The following is a 19,907-nucleotide window of genomic DNA, read 5'->3' as shown; positions in this document are numbered from 1 at the left end:
TTTGCTATCGCCGACATCCTGGAAACAGCTGTGATAGATGTAAGTAATGGCGGTGTGGATCTGCTGCCTGAAGAACGACTTCTCGACCTTGAGTATGCGGATGATATTGTCTTACTGTGCGATAATGCCCAAGGCATGCAATCAGAACTTAATCAGTTGGCAATCAGTGTCCGCAGGTACGATATGTGCTTTGCACCCTCCAAGTGCAAAGTACTCCTACAAGACTGGCAGGATTCTCATCCTGTACTCACCTTAGATGGTGAGCAGATTGAAGTAGTTGAGAAGTTCGTGTATCTAGGTAGCTATATAAGTGCTGGTGGTGGCGTGAGTGATTAGATTGATGCACGTATAATGAAAGCCAGAGCGGCTTATGCCAATCTGGGCCATCTTGGGCGCCTTCGTGTTGTTAGTCTGGCTGTAAAAGGTCGGATCTACAACGCGTCGGTGAGAGCAGTTTTGCTCTATGCTCGCGAAACCTGGCCTCTCCGAGTTGAGGATGTTAGATGTTTCTCTGTGTTTGATCATCGTTGTCTCCGAAGGATTGCTGACATTCAGTGGCAACATCATGTTAGTAATACAGAGGTTCGGCATCGTGTGTTTGGGCGCAGAGACGATAATTCAATTGGTGTCACCAACTTGAAACACCGAATTCGGTGGCTTGGACATGTTTTACGAATGTCGTCCCAGAGACTTCCACGCCGTGCATTATTTGCCGACTCTGAGACTGGTTGGAAAAAGAGGAGAGGAGGTCAGTGTATGACATGGTGTCGTGGCATGAAAGAAAGCTGCAAAGGGCTAGCTTCTGTTGGTCCTTCACGACTCCCTGGCTGGAGTCCGAGAGATGGTGCAACACAGTGACTAGAGACGTTATCGGATATGGCTCAAAATAGAAGCTAGTGACGATCCTGCTGCAAACTTCTTTTACTTTCTACTCAAAGAGTGGTTCTAACTTTCTTAACTGAAAGAGTCTTCTGGTTGTACATTTTAGTCCGCGTTATCTTTTCATCCTTTCTCTTCCTACGTTCATTATTTTGTGTGGCGCATATGTATCTGGTGCCCTTTTGTACCAATATATATGTGTTTAAATAAATAAATAAGCAAACATAATGGGGAGGAGACAACTTCAATCCACTTATGTCTGTAGGGCAGAACTTTGTGCTAAGTTACGGCTCCTTACTGTCTAGTTGGATGTCACTAACCAATTGTATTGGTGCCAATTTCTTGTGCCAATTACATTTTTGGCTCATGTCTGTAACCCTGAATTGGTTTCACTTTCTTCAGAGAAACCCTATTGCAAGCAAGACTGGACAATTAAGCTAAATATGAGTCCACTCATCACTCCACAAACATTAGAACAATAAAAACGAGTTATAATAATTTTGACGAAAAAGAGCCAGTTAACATTTGAACACTTTACTATCCCTAGCAAATTTTAAAAACACATAATTCCATTTGTACACTGCTTTATTCATTCAACTCCATACTGTCGCTTGTTTTCCCAACCTCATGAAATACATTTGCTTAGGAACTGATTTGATGAAAGAGAATGAGTCTAAGTAGTCATACTCTAATTGTCCCTCCACAAGTGACAAAACATCACTAGTCATGAACACTGTCCGTCCTGCTTATCGCCCTTCCCTTTTTCTCCCTTTTTCAGCACCCTCATAGTCCTCAGCCGTCACTTATACTTGAGGAATTCGTCTGTGATCACTATCGAGGATCCTTACTAATACGTTCAAGTTGACGTCTTCGATTGACTGTTCTGGACTTTAATTCCACTCATTCTCGACCATCAATTGCTTATCGCAATGCAGCCCCCATGAGACGCGCCACCTCTTATGTTGAACATAGGATGCCCACTGACATTAACATTTTAATGTATGAAAATTTATTCTCTATTTATATTGCCCGTGTGCCTTTCAACATATTAACATAATTCAATAACTTGATAAAGTGAAGCCTGTAGTACTTGTAGCAGCTTGATCATGCCTGTAAACCGGAATGCCTCATGTAACATCTTGTTATCTAAGAATATATTATGATTACTGTATTATATTTTCTAGAGGCTCTAACCACATTGCACTTAAGCGACAATAGCCGCTACGGGTTTTTTCTAATAAGTTATCATACCCGTATCTGTTCCGCTGGAAACTGTTAAGTATTATTTAGGGCTTATATTCAAATTCTATGCTTCTCCTTTATTTCTTTTTTCAGTATCACACTCACAGTGCATAGTTAAGAGCCTATTACATCTGAAACAAACTTCACGTACGTATCCTTCGAGGTCACGACTCATACTGAGCGCCCCTCACATTTACTTTCTGAGGGCTACAAACTTTTTAAAAAGTCACTTGGTGTGCAACATGAACACTATGTCATTTTTGAAAATGACTGTAATAAAAGCACTCATAGTGAGATACTAAGACATAAATCTAAGAACTTCATAGTAAGTCTTGTCTTGGAAACAGAAACGAAGCAAACGTGAGAGCTACTGAGCCGTTCCCCTGACTAGCGTGGTTGTGAACATTTTAGACAAGCTTATTCGGAAGTAGTTGTTTAAGGACCTCTATGAAAACAGGATTCTTTCGGAAACGCAGTATGGTTTTATGGTAGACTATTCCTGTCTCACAAAATTATTAGTGGTTCGTCAAAGCTGGTGCTGTCTTAAAGACCATGAGTTGCTCATAGACGTAGTCTACATTGACTTCAGAAAAGCTTTTGATAAAGTCCTCTACAATCAACCGTTACATAACTTGGGAAATGTCGGGGTTTGAGGCAATCAGCTTACAAGATATCTTAGAATTCGTAATGACCGTAGTCAGTCAAAATCCCCACGTAGGAGCGTTTCACGTAAGAGATCTGTCTCTCAACCACGAGAGACATGCAACCCCTACTGGTGCTGCTATTACAACCAGTACGGTGAATCCTCTAGAAATTGCAGGAAGCCCTGCAATTATCCGATACCAAAATCGAGTGACACGAAAAACAGTTCGGGAAACTTCCCAGCCGGCACGCGTTTACGGCAACCGTAGCCGGCGAACACAGACGCCTCTTATATGTCACGGATGTAACTACGAAAGTTCGCTAGCTCGTCGACACCGGCGCAGAAGTTAGCGTTGATCCAGCAAATCCCGACGACAGACTTCGCGAGTCTGTTTTATGTTTACAGGCGGCAAAACGGAAAGGTGATCGCTACTTACGGTAAAAGGTACGTCTACCTTAACTTGGGTTTACGCAAACCCATACACTGGATTTTCATGGTTGCAGATGTCTCTATGCCAAACATTGGTATAGACCTGTTACAACACTACAATCTACTCATCGACACACGCTCACGAAGGTTAATAGACGGAAACACTAAGTTATCCGTTTGCGTAACTCCTTGTTCCGGTTGCAGGTTATCCTCAGTCACAATTAAGCACGCCATAGACCCCTTGTACCAATCAGTACTCGACAAATACCCCAGGTTATACCAATCGCAATCGAAATTTCCTTGTGTAACCAGCAATGTTACACATCACATCTGGACTACAGGACCACCTGTATTTTCGAAAGCCCGAAGACTCGCTCCCGAGAAGCTTAGGTTAGCTAAAAACGAATTCGACCACATGATGGACCTAGGGATACTTCGACCATCGCATAGTCCATGGTCATCCTCATTGCACATGGTCCCTAAAAAGAACAGCAATGATTGGCGGCCAACTGGTGATTATCGGCGTCTGAATGCAAAAACCATTCCCGATCGTTACCCGCTGACTCATATTCACGATTTGACAGCTACCTTGAAAGGTACAACTGTCTTTTCGAAAATCGCCTTGATTAGAGCTTATAACCAAATCCCTATGGCACCTGACGACATCCCTAAAACCGCTATCATCACTCCCTTCGGTCTTTACGAATTTCTACGAATACCTATTGGTCTAAGAAATGCGACTCAAACCTTCCAAAGGTTTATAGACGACGTCTTCCGAGGTCTCAACTTCGTACATGCGTATGTTGATGACTGTCTAATAGCAAGTCCGGACAGAGAATCACATCTCAAGCATCTGGACATTGTTTTCGATCGACTCCAAAGGCATGGCATTACTGTCAACATTCAGAAATGCCAAATCGGAACTAACTGCTTAGACTTCTTAGGACACACTATTGATGCCCAAGGCATCCGACCCCTTAGGAGCAAAGTGGCGGCCATTCTGGATTATCCAGAACCGACCACGATCAGGCAGTTACGAACTTTTAACGGACTCGTAAGTTTCTATAGACAGTTCATACCCAAATGCGCATCCCTAATGAAACCGTTAACCGATCAGCTTCGTGGAAATGTGAAATCAATTAGTTTAGACGACACAGCCCGTAAAGCATTCTCCACAGTTAAGGAACACATCGCTAAGACAACCCTGCTTGTTCATCAGGACACTCAAGCGCCCATTAGTATCGCCGTAGACGCATCCGACTCAGAAATCGGACGAGTCTTACAACAATGGGTTAACAACTCGTGGCAACCTTTAGGATTTTTCTCGAGACGGTTGTTAGACGCGGAATCTAGGTACAGCATGTTCGGTAGGGAATTCCTAGCTATGTATTGTGCTGTACGGCAATTTCGACATTCCATCGAAGGAAGAGAATTCACGCTTTTTACCGATCACAAACCTCTTACCTTCTCTTTAAATTCATCTTCAGACAAGTACTCACCGCGAGAGTCTCGACAACTGGACTACATTTCGCAGTTTACTTCAGACATACAACATATTTCTGGAGGAAACAATGTAGTCGCAGACGCCTTGTCTCGAATTAGCTCCTTGAACAGTTTCCAAGGAATCGACCTTCTTAAACTCGCTCAGCTTCAAAAAGAAGACATTGATCTTCAGCATGAGTTATCCTCGACAACTCTTAAACTAAGTATTAGGCAGATGGGAACAGGTAAGGAAACCTTACTCTGTGACACATCTACAGGTAGGGATCGTCCAACTGGACTACATTTCTGTTGTTTAACCTCACTTTTAGGAATCACGCGCTTCCGAACGACCGCCTACCACTCACAAGCAAACGGGTTGGTAGAACGTTTTCATCGACAACTAAAAGCCTTATTATCAGCTTCAAACGTTTCACAGTGGACAGACGCTCTTCCACTCGTCTTGCTAGGTATTACACGGCATCACAACTCGTTTACGGAACGACACTCCGACTCCCAGGAGAATTCGTGGATCCTTCAGCCTCTTCATTGAACATGGATCTAAACTCTTACACGAGTAGGCTTACAAACGCTATGCGTTCACTTGACCTCAATCAACTGATGTTTTTGTTCAACCCGAATTACGACATTGTACACACGTCTTCGTTCGTCGAGACTCACATCGACGACCCCTCGAATCAGCATACGAAGGACCCTTCAAAGTTCTTCAACGCGAACCTAAGTACTATGTAGTCGATTAGAACGGTACGAAAGATAGCATCAGTATCGATCGACTAAAAGCAGCGTACTTAAAAATAAAAAACCCTAGCTACGTCGATTTTCCTTCGGTACAAGCAAACGACACAGCTACTACACTCTTAGTACCTCACACGACAACCGACACACAACTTGATACTTCGTCAACGTCGATAGAAAAACTTAAAACAACGCGTTCTGGAAGACGAGTAAGATTTCCAGAACATCCTAACGAATATTGCACGTAGGATATAAGCTTTATCTTGAATTACCCCTTCATAGTTTATTATAAAATTTTTTTATTATGCTCATTTTTTTATTTATATAAAAAAACATTTTTATTTTTTTAAGCGTATATATATATATATTTTTATGTATATATATAAAACCCAAAAGAAAATCATTTTTTCCGATCGCTTTTACGCTGTTTGTAAGTGTATTAATTTATTCATTTAATTCCCCAAAATCAATGGCTCATTAAGTGTTCGACATTGGATGCTGACCACGTTGTTTAAGTGGACTTGTTTAGCTGAAGGATTTCGGTCATGCATCCGCATCAGATCACGTTTCAACACGGTGTGGGACACAGCTCCTACGTTTCATTAGCCAGCTTATAGAAAAGGTCCTCGATATATTGGTAACGAATCAAATATATCTTTCCTGCCTCTTCTCGTCTGACTTCTGATTTCTATCTGACTGAGAACAATCGAATATAGACGGTGCTACTGGTAGCTATTTGTAAAACTAGAACATCCATTGCATCATCAAGCTTTATGAGAACCTCGAAAGTGAAGAACCGTAAAGAGACACTCACGTATTTCCTTGGTATATTAAAACCTGTGAGTCTGTAACAGCTCAGGTTGGTTGGTTAAGAGTTGACCCCAAACAACCAAGCATATGCTAAAACAGTATTGTTCAAGTATTCATTCACTTCCTTACCTTTTGTAAGCGTTATATTCCCTACTATCTTATATGGAATGTTGAGAGCCTTTGTTTGTCTGAACAGATAATCCCACGCTCCACTGTGACTGCGCGAAGATCGAAATAAAGACCTATTCACTACTTCTCTGGTTTCTTCTATCAATAGCACGAGGGTTACCTATAGGCACGAAAGTGGTGAGCCCTTTTTGAACACAATTTAACCTCATTTCTGTTATTAATCTTTTTTTTTACTTAATCGTAAAAGTAGACCGGATTATCCGTAAACTAAGTTGAGTATATAACTAGTTTATTCCGTATTATCTTAAGTTATTCGTGTTATAGTAACCATTTTTCGTGCTAACTTTATTGCTATATTTGTCACATACCTCATGTCAGACTCAATAGAAACCCATAATCTGGAGGATTTGTCACCAGTGGTGATAGACACTGTTATAACTACGAAATCCCGACTTCCAGAATTTGATCGTAGTGATCCTGAGTTGTGGTTTGCTCAACTAGAGCATTATTTCACAAGACACAATATCAAATCTGAAGGGATTCGCTATAGAGACTTGTGTTCTATCCTTCCTCCTTCAGTTGTCAAAGAAGTCCGTGACTTGATTTTAGATCCACCATTACCACAACCATACACCATCTTAAGACGAGAGATAATAAACCGTTTATCATTATCAGATAGTCAAAGAATCCAAAGACTTTTTCAAGGTGAAACACTAATCAATGCCAGATATATATGGCCGAATTTACAGAAGAATGTACACAAATGGGTTAGAGAGTGTTCAGCATGTCAACAATCAAAGATAAATCGTCACACAAATTCACCCATAGGTGTTTTCTCGCAACCAGATGCACGTTTTGCCCATGTGCATATCGACTTGGTAGGTCCTTTACCACGTTCAAACGGTTTTAATTATCTTTTTACATGCATAGATCGATTTACCAGATTCCCTATAGCCATCCCGATAGCGGACATCACAGCGGAAACAGTAGCCAAAGTTTTCATGCAGAACTGGGTAACCATTTTTGGTACACCTATAACAATAACGACGGATAGAGGAGCGCAATTCGAATCCGAACTATTTAATAACTTGGCTAAACTTCTAGGCTCCAATAGGATACGCTGCACTGCATATCATCCTCAGGCTAATGGGATGGTAGAACGTTTTCACCGTCAGCTAAAAACCGCTCTTATATCTCACTCAAACCCGAATCAGTGGACAGAATTCCTACCGTTAGTTATGTTGGGAATACGAACATCTGTCAAAACTGACGCACAGTGTTCAGCTGCGGAACTGGTTTTCGGAACAACTCTGAGACTACCAGGTGAATTTATTAACCCTAATACTAACAGTCAAAAACTTAATTTAGAAAATTATGTAGATCAACTACGGGACCACATGTCTAAACTTAAGCCGATTAATACTCGTGAACAATCGCGCGCCGTATATATACCTAAAGACCTAAGCAATTGCACGCACGTCTGGATAAGATGTGACAAAATAAAAGCACCACTCAGTCCTCCATTTGAAGGTCCTTTCAAAGTCATCTCAAGAAAATCTAAATATTTCGTGATAGAAAAACATGGAAACATCGACACAGTAAGTATTGATAGGCTAAAGCCGGCTTATCTAGATCATGAACCACCATACGTGTTGTTAGATCGTTTAACTGACAAATCCATTGCGGAATCAAAATATAAAGATGATAAATCTTTACAAATGACTAAAACGGTTCGCTGGGCACATCCGATTAGTCAGTCAAGGATGTTGACAGTTTCGACTGCAGGATAAATCTAACCACGTAGCTAATCAGACCCTGCATCTACTTAAAAATAATTTTTTTTCTTCATTCCGCCTCACATACAACTCCCCAGAACTTTTACCTTTGATATATAAGTGTTATGTTAAATATTTTTTTTAAATACTGGACACATGAGCTAGGTATTCCGAAACGATGGCTGAGGATTTTATTCAAACTCGTACAACTTACACTGGCAAATACAACGAATTCAAAAAGCAACCCAGGCGAGTTTTATAATTTCTTTTTCTGGTTAATTAACTATACTGGCTATACATATATACCATATGAACTAATTCTAAAAGTTTTCGGTCGAAGATATGTTTAGTAGCTTGATACAATTACTATGGTCAAGTACTTATTAAAGTTCTCATCATTTTTTTTTAATTTCTGACATTTAAGAATCAATAACCGTGAAGATATGGTACAGTACGTTACTGTAAGGTTACTATCTTAGCCGCGTTGATTCCACATACCTAATTTTAAACACAACGTATAAAAGAACTGTTAAGTAATCATAACATTGAACTGACGATATGACTATCGTGGCTATGTTAACGTTAAACCAATTATTATTAGTGGCCCATACAAAACCCTGGAACTTAACACTAGCGTTATAAAAAAGACATGTTATGTCAATAGCTTATATATATACTTTTTTTTCTCGGTTTAATAATAACGTAAAAAGAGTATTTGACACAACTGTACTTGATCCGCATACTCAACACAATTTTTTGCTTCTTAACCGTATATTCGTTTCCGTTTTGTGGATTACTCTGATGCACCCTTGGTTATGCACCTAGTTGTAAAAAGCGGTCATCACCGGCTCAAGGTCATGCACTTGATCGATTTTGTTAAAGAGTCCAACTTCTAGCAAGTTCACCCTTTTACGTATACGCATTACAAAAGAGTTTTTTTTTGTTTTGTTGCTGTTTTCATGGTTCTTCGTACACAAGATATCTACACTATGTTTATTTCCTTCCAGAATACCAATCCGTTCTGGAGGCCAAGCACTTACATGAACGGAACAATTATCAATTGCATTTATGTATTTCCATTTTGTATCTTATTATTTTATGCAGGCAGTGGAGCAGTTCTTCAGGTTTGCTTGATTTTCACCATAACCTTTGAAGCAGACTCTTCTTTACTTTTTACTTGAGGGCGACTCAAGAGGCAGGTGAGTAAACACCTGATAGCCGGTCTGAGCATGGAAAAATCGTACCTCACCAACATGGTGTTGGGTAGCCCGCTCGCGGCACTTCCTCAGATATTCTTATTCCACATTCTCACACTTTCTCTTGAAAGCACGCAGCAAACCGTCAGCGATAGTTGTAGAAAAGATCACATGCTACAAAGATGACAAGCTGGTAAATGAAGAGACATCCATGGACTATCATTGAAAGCGTTAGTCGTAACTGATTGTAAGTCAAATAGTGAGCGAGTTGATAGTTTCGCCTTGGGATGAGAAATAGAACGAAGGTGTTATCGATAGATAGGTTAATCGAACCGACGTTCCTACGGAAGTCGATTCTAGGGGGAAGCTAATGTAACAGCTCAGGTTGGTTGGTTAAGAGTTGACCCCAAACAACCAAGCATATGCTAAAACAGTATTGTTCAAGTATTCATTCACTTCCTTACCTTTTGTAAGCGTTATATTCCCTACTATCTTATATGGAATGTTGAGAGCCTTTGTTTGTCTGAACAGATAATCCCACGCTCCACTGTGACTGCGCGAAGATCGAAATAAAGACCTATTCACTACTTCTCTGGTTTCTTCTATCAATAGCACGAGGGTTACCTATAGGCACCAAAACTGTACATATCTTTATCAACTTATTATTCACTCCTCCAGTTGAGATCTTAAGTATATGAAATCAAACAGAAATAAGGAATTTGATAGTAAATTTATGTGAGGTACTATTTTGAGCCCTTAGGAAAACGACGATTCTACTCTTAAAAGAATCCGAAATAGCTTAATTTCTCAGTCGATGCCACTAATAATAAGGCAGAGATTTCCACTGTTTTGTGACTGGACTATTTTACACTATAGATTTGATTGCCAACCCGCTTTCAAATTTTTCAAAATCCAGCTGTCAGACACCCTTAATCTCGCGTCAAAGTCTATCCTGATTATTATCAGTCACTAATACCATTTAAATGTAAGCCTAACCAATTTGCTTACTGAGTCGTCGAGTCGCACAGTTTATTGTTTCTTTCTCTTCTAAATTCATTAACACATTCTAGTTCTTACGCTCTGCTAGAATACAAATCATGTTTAGGCCCGATATGAATTAGCAAAAAGCTAGACATAAGACAGATGCACTGCTGGAAATTCTACTCAGCCTCTGAAAACGTTAATTAATTAGATCGAGACTTTGAAAGGAAGTATTGAAGACGCCATAGGTATTGTAGTTTGACAACACTAACCAGTAACACCTTCTATAATTGAATCGTGCCCATCCAGTGAAATCAAAAGTCAAAAGTGAGGAGGTGCGAAGATATATTTGATGGATTATCAATACATCGAGAAGTGACTGATCTAAACTCGCTAGTGATCGCAGGATAAGTTGAGCATGGCGTTCTCACTCGTGATCTGGTGTGGATGCATGACCGAGCTCCTTCAGCTAGGTTAGTCCATTAAAACTAATGTGGTCAGTATCCAATGTCGAACACTTACAGAGCTATCTATTTCGGGGATTTGTTTACCGACACAGTATCTAGAAGACTTCTGTGTTGTATAGAGGAATTTCATTCGCTGGTAAGAATGTTTGACAAAATCCCTCCGTATATGTTATACATGAGTGTTCCCTTGTTTTTCTCTTTTTATCTATAGTCACTTCCATTGTTATCTGTATTAGAGTGTATTTTGTTCCTCTTCTGATTTGTTTGAAATCATTTTTACCATACTGTACAAAGTTTCTGAAACATGGTCATCATCTGAACGTTGTTAGGGTTTCGACCACTGTTTCACTTTCGTTTCACACATTGGGAATTCTATTGGTTACCATTCTGGGCAAGACCCTGGTTTCTCAAATGCATATTTCCGTGTAGTCTATGCTTGATGATATCATCGAATATGGCTGCAAGTATAAAAGACTGTGAAAATGTGAAAGAAAGTCCGTCAACTATAAAAAGTCTATTGCGTCTGTATTTCCACTTTAACTGTTGTTGTCTTTACTTCATAAGTAGTAGTTATGTATCAGTCAACTGGATTGCGCAATTGTTATTTTTGTCTTCATCGCAGTTGTATGAAAAGTCATGCCTATAATGCCCATATGTGACTGTTTGTGACACTTGGGAACAACGAAGTATTCACTTGGTAAGTATCTGTTATAATATAAGAACTTATAAGTACTACAACAGTTTACAACTTTCGCGAAACTTTATATTGTATTTGTAAGTTATTACATTATGGCAGAATATTCAGATGAATACTTGTGGAATCATAGCTCATATTCGCTATTAGTGAATTCATCTATGCCACTGTAGTAATAGACCTAATTGCAGAATTGTAGATATGTGATATGAAAGCCTAATCCATAAGATCTTACGTAGAAGTCACATCATTGCCTACATTGACTTGTCCTATTGCAATAATCAGCAATATAGTACCTGACACCTCTGAAGTAAACATTTGGGCTGGGTAGGGAGTAATATATTCAACACAAGGGGAGATAGTTTTTAGATAGAATGACAATGCCAGCGTGTACAAGTCATGTCATTTCGACTAATTGTTCCCGCATTCACCATAACCAACCTCCACCAAGTGATACATGTTGAATGTCAAACTTCTCAGTAATCATACGTTCAACCCTGAGAATCGTGTAGTTATGAACTAATACCACTACAAGTAAGCAGAATTTTAGACTTTCATCTCCCAACCATCAAACACTTGATTTATTGCCTCAAAAATAATTCCTAATAATGTCATATCGTGGTAATTTTGTGATGATCGCACTTAAACGCGCTTCTGTAGCTTATCAAACCTTCACTGTCTACTTCTCTTTGTCGACAGTTTGGTTCGCGTTTTTACACGACCTCAAGGTTATCATTGTTGTTATGATGTCTTTTAATAACCACCATTTGGTGTACTGGTAGTTTATGAGGACAATCTGTAATGTGTGCCATTAAGCGTCTGGATTCTTCTAGTAGAAAAAGAGTGTGTCGAAGATACTTGCACTGTTCTCACACATGAATCTACTTGTGTTTCAAGTTGTTCAAATAAGATAATCAATCACAGGGTTGGGACTTGTAGTGACCTTTGTTTATGGGAATGTCTATAATTCCTGAAAGGTTATTATTGGATGATCTAGGCAGATCTCGTCAAACAGTAATGGGTTGTGTTGACGTGAAATCGCGCTAGCTCATCTGAAAGTCCCAGTAATTTGTAGTAAGCAGCACAGCAATAATAGCCACTTCATCGTCTTTCTTCGTCAGTTCCAAGCAGGTTTTAAGGATTACTTGACAACAGTCTATTTTGGGGCACTTACACGTGTTCTGATTCAGCTTATTGCGCAATTAGGATTGGTTGAAATGTTACCAATTTATTGTGGATAAGGATTTGTCTAGTTGAGCTGTCACCAAGACTATCAGTTTATTTTCAAATTTTTGGTCTCTGAATGATGACGAATGATATTTATGTCAGGTTCCTCTCATTCCGGATTGAATTGGGTTGATATTTCAATTATGACGTCTATAAATGTAAAGTTAGGTGACACGGTACCAAAGTGGTTCATTCGAAGTTGCAGTTACATCTTGCTGACGAGAGCCAAATAGCACGGAACCTATATCCAGGATTCCCTGTAGACTGCCTCCAACCATCTTACTGCCAGAATATCTTGATTAGATCAAGTTTAGCCAAGCTGTATATTTACGGCCACAGTTTTAAATGACTACAAATAGCTCGATTTATCTTTGTTTCCTTGGATTTCAGAATTATGTCCACCAAGCAATTATCGTTTGACCGACCTATGCATCGGGCTTCTAATAGTCAAAAACAACCTAGCTACGACTCTTATCATGAATTTAATTAAGATAAGACTAACTGAACTGACTAATTTTGTCCAAAAAGACATTGTCCGCTTCCATTGCATAAAATAGTGCTGCTGTCCATCTGGATGACCTTTTATCTACTTTGTGGATACACAATTAAAAATACATTCCAATGTATACCGCATGACCTTCATTTGGTATGTACACGAGACGCCACAAGTGGCAGTCCTTTCATCCTAATTAGTTATAGCTGAATATATTTTGACATACTTCTTTGTCGGCCGCTAGTATGCGGCATTGATCTCGAACAGTGGAGCTTAGTGGATAGAAAGTGGTAAAGTAGTAAGGTCGTTTTAATGCAATGCATATAGATAGAAAGCTACAAAGAAGCTTTGCTACACTAAGAGTAATCTAAGGCAGTAAAATCAGGATTGCAGAACCATCCCTGGAAACCAATAGCAGTTAATAAATGAATAACTTCGACATTTTCTTACTGAACCACTTCAAGGAAGACACTGCTTCGTTCAAGAGGTGAAAAAATACAACGTACTGAATAATGTTCCGGAGGAAAATTAAGATGGACACACCTGAACTCAACGAGGTGTTATTATGCTTTAGGAGGTACCAAATACAATATAGTCTAACAAAACATAATGCAGATCTAACAGAATTACCGAATGGCAATCTCAATCATCACATTTTTGTCTGAATAGTATGGCGTCAGGCTTGATAGATACCGAATTGTTTCTAAAACTTACGAAGCACGTTTACAATATGAATATAAGACACATAAAAAATACAATTATTATCTTCCTGTAAGGTTAGTTTGGGTGTAAATGCGTATTAAGAAAAGGGCAATAAGTCTACTTCCTAGTAGTTCTACTAACTTTAAACAAGTAGTAAACCACTGCAAAAGTGATTGTTTTTATGTAAGTTGGTTCTTACGTGTTAGTATGTATTTTTGGACCGTACCAACAACTTTTGTGTTTAGAATACACACATCATCAGATTCCGTGAACTATAGTTTTAACTTATGCATTTCAAAATAGATTCACACACCATTGTCCAGAACAAGACGAATAAATTGAAAATATTCCATATCAATCTAGGTAAGTTGATCGCATAAATACTAAGACATGAAATTGTTGTACTGACCGTAAAATTGAGTTAGAATGAGTTGCTGTAGGGATCGTAGCAAAACAATGACATACATAGTCAAGCGGTGTCAATGTATTCTTAACATCACATACCGAATCCTATCAATTACTAGATAATCCAGGCTATCGTTATATTAGGTATATCTGGCTAAAGATCGTTTACATCGATCTATGCAACATAGGATGAACTAAATAACATATACCGTTAACATTTTCCGAACAGCTTGGGAAACACATCATTTGACTGAAACTGAAGTAAAGAAAGTCTCCCACTTACCACCAACTAATCCGATTTAGCATAAGTTAGCTTCATGTATGTGATGTAATGCAATCGAACATGCAACCTGAAAAAACGAGCAGAGGATGCAACTTTATGAGCTGAATTGCACATTTGGATAAAAATAATTCTTTGAAATAATCAAATAATTAGTAAGTTTGACGAATTTCGATAGTGTAATAAGACGAAGATTATCAGAACTATGTGATATATTGGCGCAATACATTTCGAACAATCTGATCACACATAGTATACTTGCCAAGAACATTTACACATAAAAATAAAAGGTCAACTGGACTGGAAATGGTGGGTGAAAGGAGAAAGGGATAATAATAATAGCAATAATGTCACAACACTTTGCAACCAAATAACTCTGGATAATAAGCTAATATTACCAGGGTAGGTTTAAGTTAAGAACAAACTGTTTTTGAATACACGAAGGGGGTTTGAACTTTCGTATGGCTAAGGCTTCAATAAACCTGAGTATACGCCCTCCTACACTTTTGTACAACATCACAAAAGCCAAGCTAAGGCCAATCTTATGGCGTGTTTCGATTATATGTTTGGCAGTAGAGGATGATGGATGCTTACCCTCTACTCTTATTGGGTCATTTGATTCTATTTGTTTCTGCAACCATTTTGGCACATATTCACACACCCTAGTGTCAGATCACGATTGCTCCTCCCTATGTATGTGTGACCACACACACATTCAAATTGATAAGTGCAGTGGAATGTTACACAATTTCACATGTCTTTTCATGTCTTTTAGGTTTGGATGAAGCATGAACATCGTTCTTCCTTTGATAATGACCTTCGCTGCACAATACGATTTGTTGATTACTGATTTAAGCCTCTGTTTCAATATAAGGTTATTTGAATCACCTCTAAGTGGTTAGGTGGTGTGGATAGGCTTTCTTAACCAAGGCTACATTAGGTCTCGCTGTACCATGAACTTTTCATCTATTTATGCGTGTAAGTGGATAGCTACCCCCCATTAATCCCTTGTTTAACAAACTTACATCATCATCAATAGCTTCATTTGTGCAAATACTGTCAAGCCTGTTAAAAAGGCACCTTGTCAAGCCTTGTTTGTATTGCACAGGGCAATAACTATAATATCTAAGGTATTGGTCTGCCCATGTCGGTTTTCTAAAAATGGATCGTCTGATTGAGCCATGTTCTCGTCTACTTGGAAGTATACTAAGGAATGGAAACTGTTCGTTTTTCTCCTCTTCACATGAGAGGTTGATGTTGTTTTGAATAGTGGTAAGTTTATTCAATAAATAGTTCATATCCTCCTTTCTTTCACCAACAACTAAGATATCGTCCACATATCTCTTACAAAGTGACATGTTTTTGATTAGGTCTTCAGCCAGATTTTCAACATGTTCCACAAACACATCACACAAACATATCACATGTGTCACATCCTGTAACACATCTCCCAACTGACTTTCCATTGCAACCCCATTGATCTGGCGAAAGTATTCACCTCCAAAAATGAACTGAACTTTTCAGCACAAAATAGTAGTAAATCTTTAAGAATTTTTAAAGGGACGTCAAATGAACACATTGTTTTTCCCTTGGTATTAATATCATTTAAATGATAGACCAATTGAAAAGAATCCTTCAGAGAGTTCTTATATAAACGTCTTCGAATAGAATCCAGCAATTGCTTTTAGCCATTTAGCTAGGTTATGTGTAGGTGGTCGGCACACTGATAAAATTGGGCGTAAAAAATGTTTGATTTGTGAATTTTAGGTGGTCCATATAAATGAGGATACTCAGGACCAATAGGTTTTGAGGAATTAAATTCCTCTCTATCAATTATACTCATGTGTGACAATTTTTCCAGGTTTGAATTTACTCGTCTCTCTAGTTTGTCATTACCTTCAAACTCAACATCAGATACGAATTTACTTTCATCACTGAGAATGAATAATATCTTACTTTTATACTCACATTTGTTCATGATAACCACGTCTGATCCTTAATCAGGCTTCAACAAGACAATATCAGGGTTGGTTAGTAGTTTTATTGGTGAGTTAAAATGTCTTATTCAATTGCTGAGCAAACAGAACAGCGCACTATGTTCACATGACAACATGTGACACGCCCCTGCTCTCAAACATGATATAAGGATTAAGTTATCGCGAGTGTGTTGTTCAAATGAAATGACATTTTTCCTTGATGAGAAAATACGAGTGTTTTGATTGTATTTAATGTACCGAAATTTCCGTTTTTCATTAATCCGATAAAGTCTTCAGTTAATGTATCGTAAAAACATTAGTTTTTTTCATAGTGTCAAATTTATTTCATTTTTTAACTGCTCTCAAATGACTAGCATCATTAAAACGTATCGAGTGGTCTGCAACTGGTTGATCAAACAGTTCCGCCGTGGCAATAGTTTGTCACGTGCTAACATACGATACCGTAGGCCTCTTCCTGGTATTCACTGTTTTTTAACATATAAGCAATTATTAAAATAGGGTTTCTTGAATCATTTGTTTCGTCTTTTCCAGAGTTCAAAGCCCTTGTTCCTTCGATGTTCACTAGAGAAACTAAACTATTTGGACAAAGCGTCATTGTGATAGACTTACATACTTCTTTCGGATAGAAGATGAAATGCAATATGGTAAATTCACTAAGTGCTATAATGCGCTAACCGCATTCCTAATGCACATAGGAGGTATTCCTAGCCACAGTCGTGTCAGCTATGCAGAATATCCCCGCTCTACGTGATCACTACGGATTCAGGAGATGTTTAAGTAGCTGAACAGAACTAGAAAGTTCTCCTAAGCTGAATAGTAACATGTAGATGGCATGGAAGCGGTAATCAGTACTATCACCGATATGATATCAGGTCTGAACAAAATCACCATGATAGACCCTCAAAACGCAGTGAATGATAAGCATGCCGATTTAAGGGAGACTATAAAAGAAAGGGAAAAACTGGAGGAGAGGGAAACCATAAGTGGCTTTAGGTGCATGTTAACAGATCCAGCCTCAGCACCCCACATTAATGCAACTTAGACAATGTCCAAGCCCAATTTACACCGTGTAGACGGCCTGACAAGGAAATAAAATCAAGTCAACAGTGTGCTCAAGGCGGCTTCCAGAAAATCAATCACGCAAATAGAAGATGAATCCCTTACATTGTGTTATAACTTGTGGCCTTGTTCCGTAGTAACATATAACGCCATGATGTCACTGACTAGAGAACAGCGATTTATCGACCGGATTAGTGACTCGTAAACCCGAGCGAGCAGTCTGGAGTCCTTATCGGTCCTTCTTCCTGCCTAGGCCTGCCTGTTGAGTCAAGAACGCCAATCTCAGGCCCTGCGATATGAATCATGTACTTCAAACAGACTGGGTTTACATACCAATAAAGCAGATCACATCGCAACTCAGGAACCGTAAATATTGTAATAATAGTCTATGGGTTAAAATTAAGCTTGTAATGAGAGAAGCACGAATATGAATAGTTTAGCTACTTAACAATTATACAAGCAGAATATATGTATAGGATTAGACCATAAATGGATACCAACAGTTACCATTAAATATTCTCGTTGAGATACAAAACACTGTTTTCCAAACAGTGCCAAGTGGAAGAAAACAGGTTAAGTGTGAGTAACGAAATCTTAAAGCTTGGCAAGATAGGTCTCTCAAAGAGACAAGAAATTTTCACAAGTTAAAATAATCCACCGAAATGGACTGGAGGGCTAGGTTTGAACACAATGAGCGCCGTCATGTTAATAATATGTAGCTTTTTTCCTAGGTTGTTACAAACTGTAGAACCAGAGTAAAACAGAAAGTGGATCAAGAAAGTCTTCAGGTAACCCATATTTCGAAAAATACTCAAGCTCTTACTGAGGAGATAAATCCGCCAAAAGAAAACTCACATAAGCTGAGTCGATTCGTAATAGATTTTTATATTGATATCACTCTCTATAGTTGTATTGACAGACAATCTGCAGGAGCGAAAATTAATGATCAGTGTGAAATACCCTTTAATTAGTGTTTTTCACAACATCAAAGTTCGGAGCAAAACGACCTTCAAATCACGGCGAAGTGCATTTTACAGAGCCAGAAGTCTGCTATGCGAACACTTGCAGCCAATCAAACAAAACGACGGAACTCTAAACTTAGTATATGCAGTAAACCATCATTTTATTGCCATGAGAAACGTGGCTTAAGTCAGAGATGTTACGGTGAAAATCCAATTGTTTGATTTCTTACATTATAGGATCGAAATAATAAACCATCGGCGAGGCGGCAACATCCTGTACTTGTGAGCCATCTTAGTCTGACGAACTGCCAGTCAGCGAAGGACAATTCAAGGATACTTAAATCGGTCCGACAACGGTTGGCGTGAAAAGAGAAAGACATGGTACAACTTAGTCTTGAGTGTGTAGCAGATAAATCCCCCCACAATAAACTTCAGTCCTGGTGAAGAAGGTGCAGGATATTCGCAGTTGGAGACTTTATTGTACTGTCTATAAACTGGACGAGCAAAGAAGAAGCCAAGACTGATTACTTAGGGACAGCTTTCGCGTATAATTCTCTTCTAGACAAAGGACTTGACCTAGAACTACTGTCATCAAACTGTGTATTGACTGTGGAATTCAACCAAGACGATATTTCAAAGGCATCTAGCTTTTCAAACAGTGAAATCAACAGGATCCACTGGATTACACCCTAATATCCTGGGAAGTATAACACTATACTCCTCTCACCACAACATTCAGGACATCTCTCAACCGACGTGGGTGACCTGTGAACTGGTAGAGTCCGACCGTTACTCCAACTCAAATACAGTATCGAGAGAACTTACATTACCTGCCAGCCTTACTAGCGTCATACTTAAAATGCTGGCAAGAATGGATATCAGTATGAGGTTATAGAGATTGTTGAGGTTTTATTGAGACCGTAAACCGACCCATGTCTGACCACCGTTGAAAAACTGTAAGCACTGGATGGACATTTCATCCTAGTATGGAGCCCTTCAACTGTGCGCACCGCTGTTCGAAAAGTGATCAAGACGTCCCGTAAAAGTGCAAAGGATAACTACCCACCAAATTCCAAAATCCCGAGGTTTACCAAGCAGCTTGAAAATTTAGACCCCATTACTCTGTCTCATGGCATATTAAATCATGATCTGGTTTAAACTTAAAGAATATTAAGAAACGATTTTATATATGATAAATCCTTCTTCTTATTACTAGATCAGACCACCTAAGAGGACATAGTAGGCGGACTCAAAGTCAGTAACATGTAAATCCAGGTGGTATACAGTTCTCCTCGCCCCTGG

This window comes from Schistosoma mansoni, assembly GCF_000237925.1.
Source record: "Schistosoma mansoni, WGS project CABG00000000 data, chromosome 2 unplaced supercontig 0108, strain Puerto Rico, whole genome shotgun sequence".
Lineage (NCBI taxonomy): Eukaryota > Metazoa > Platyhelminthes > Trematoda > Strigeidida > Schistosomatidae > Schistosoma > Schistosoma mansoni.
Note: the sequence above shows the minus strand (reverse complement) of the source record.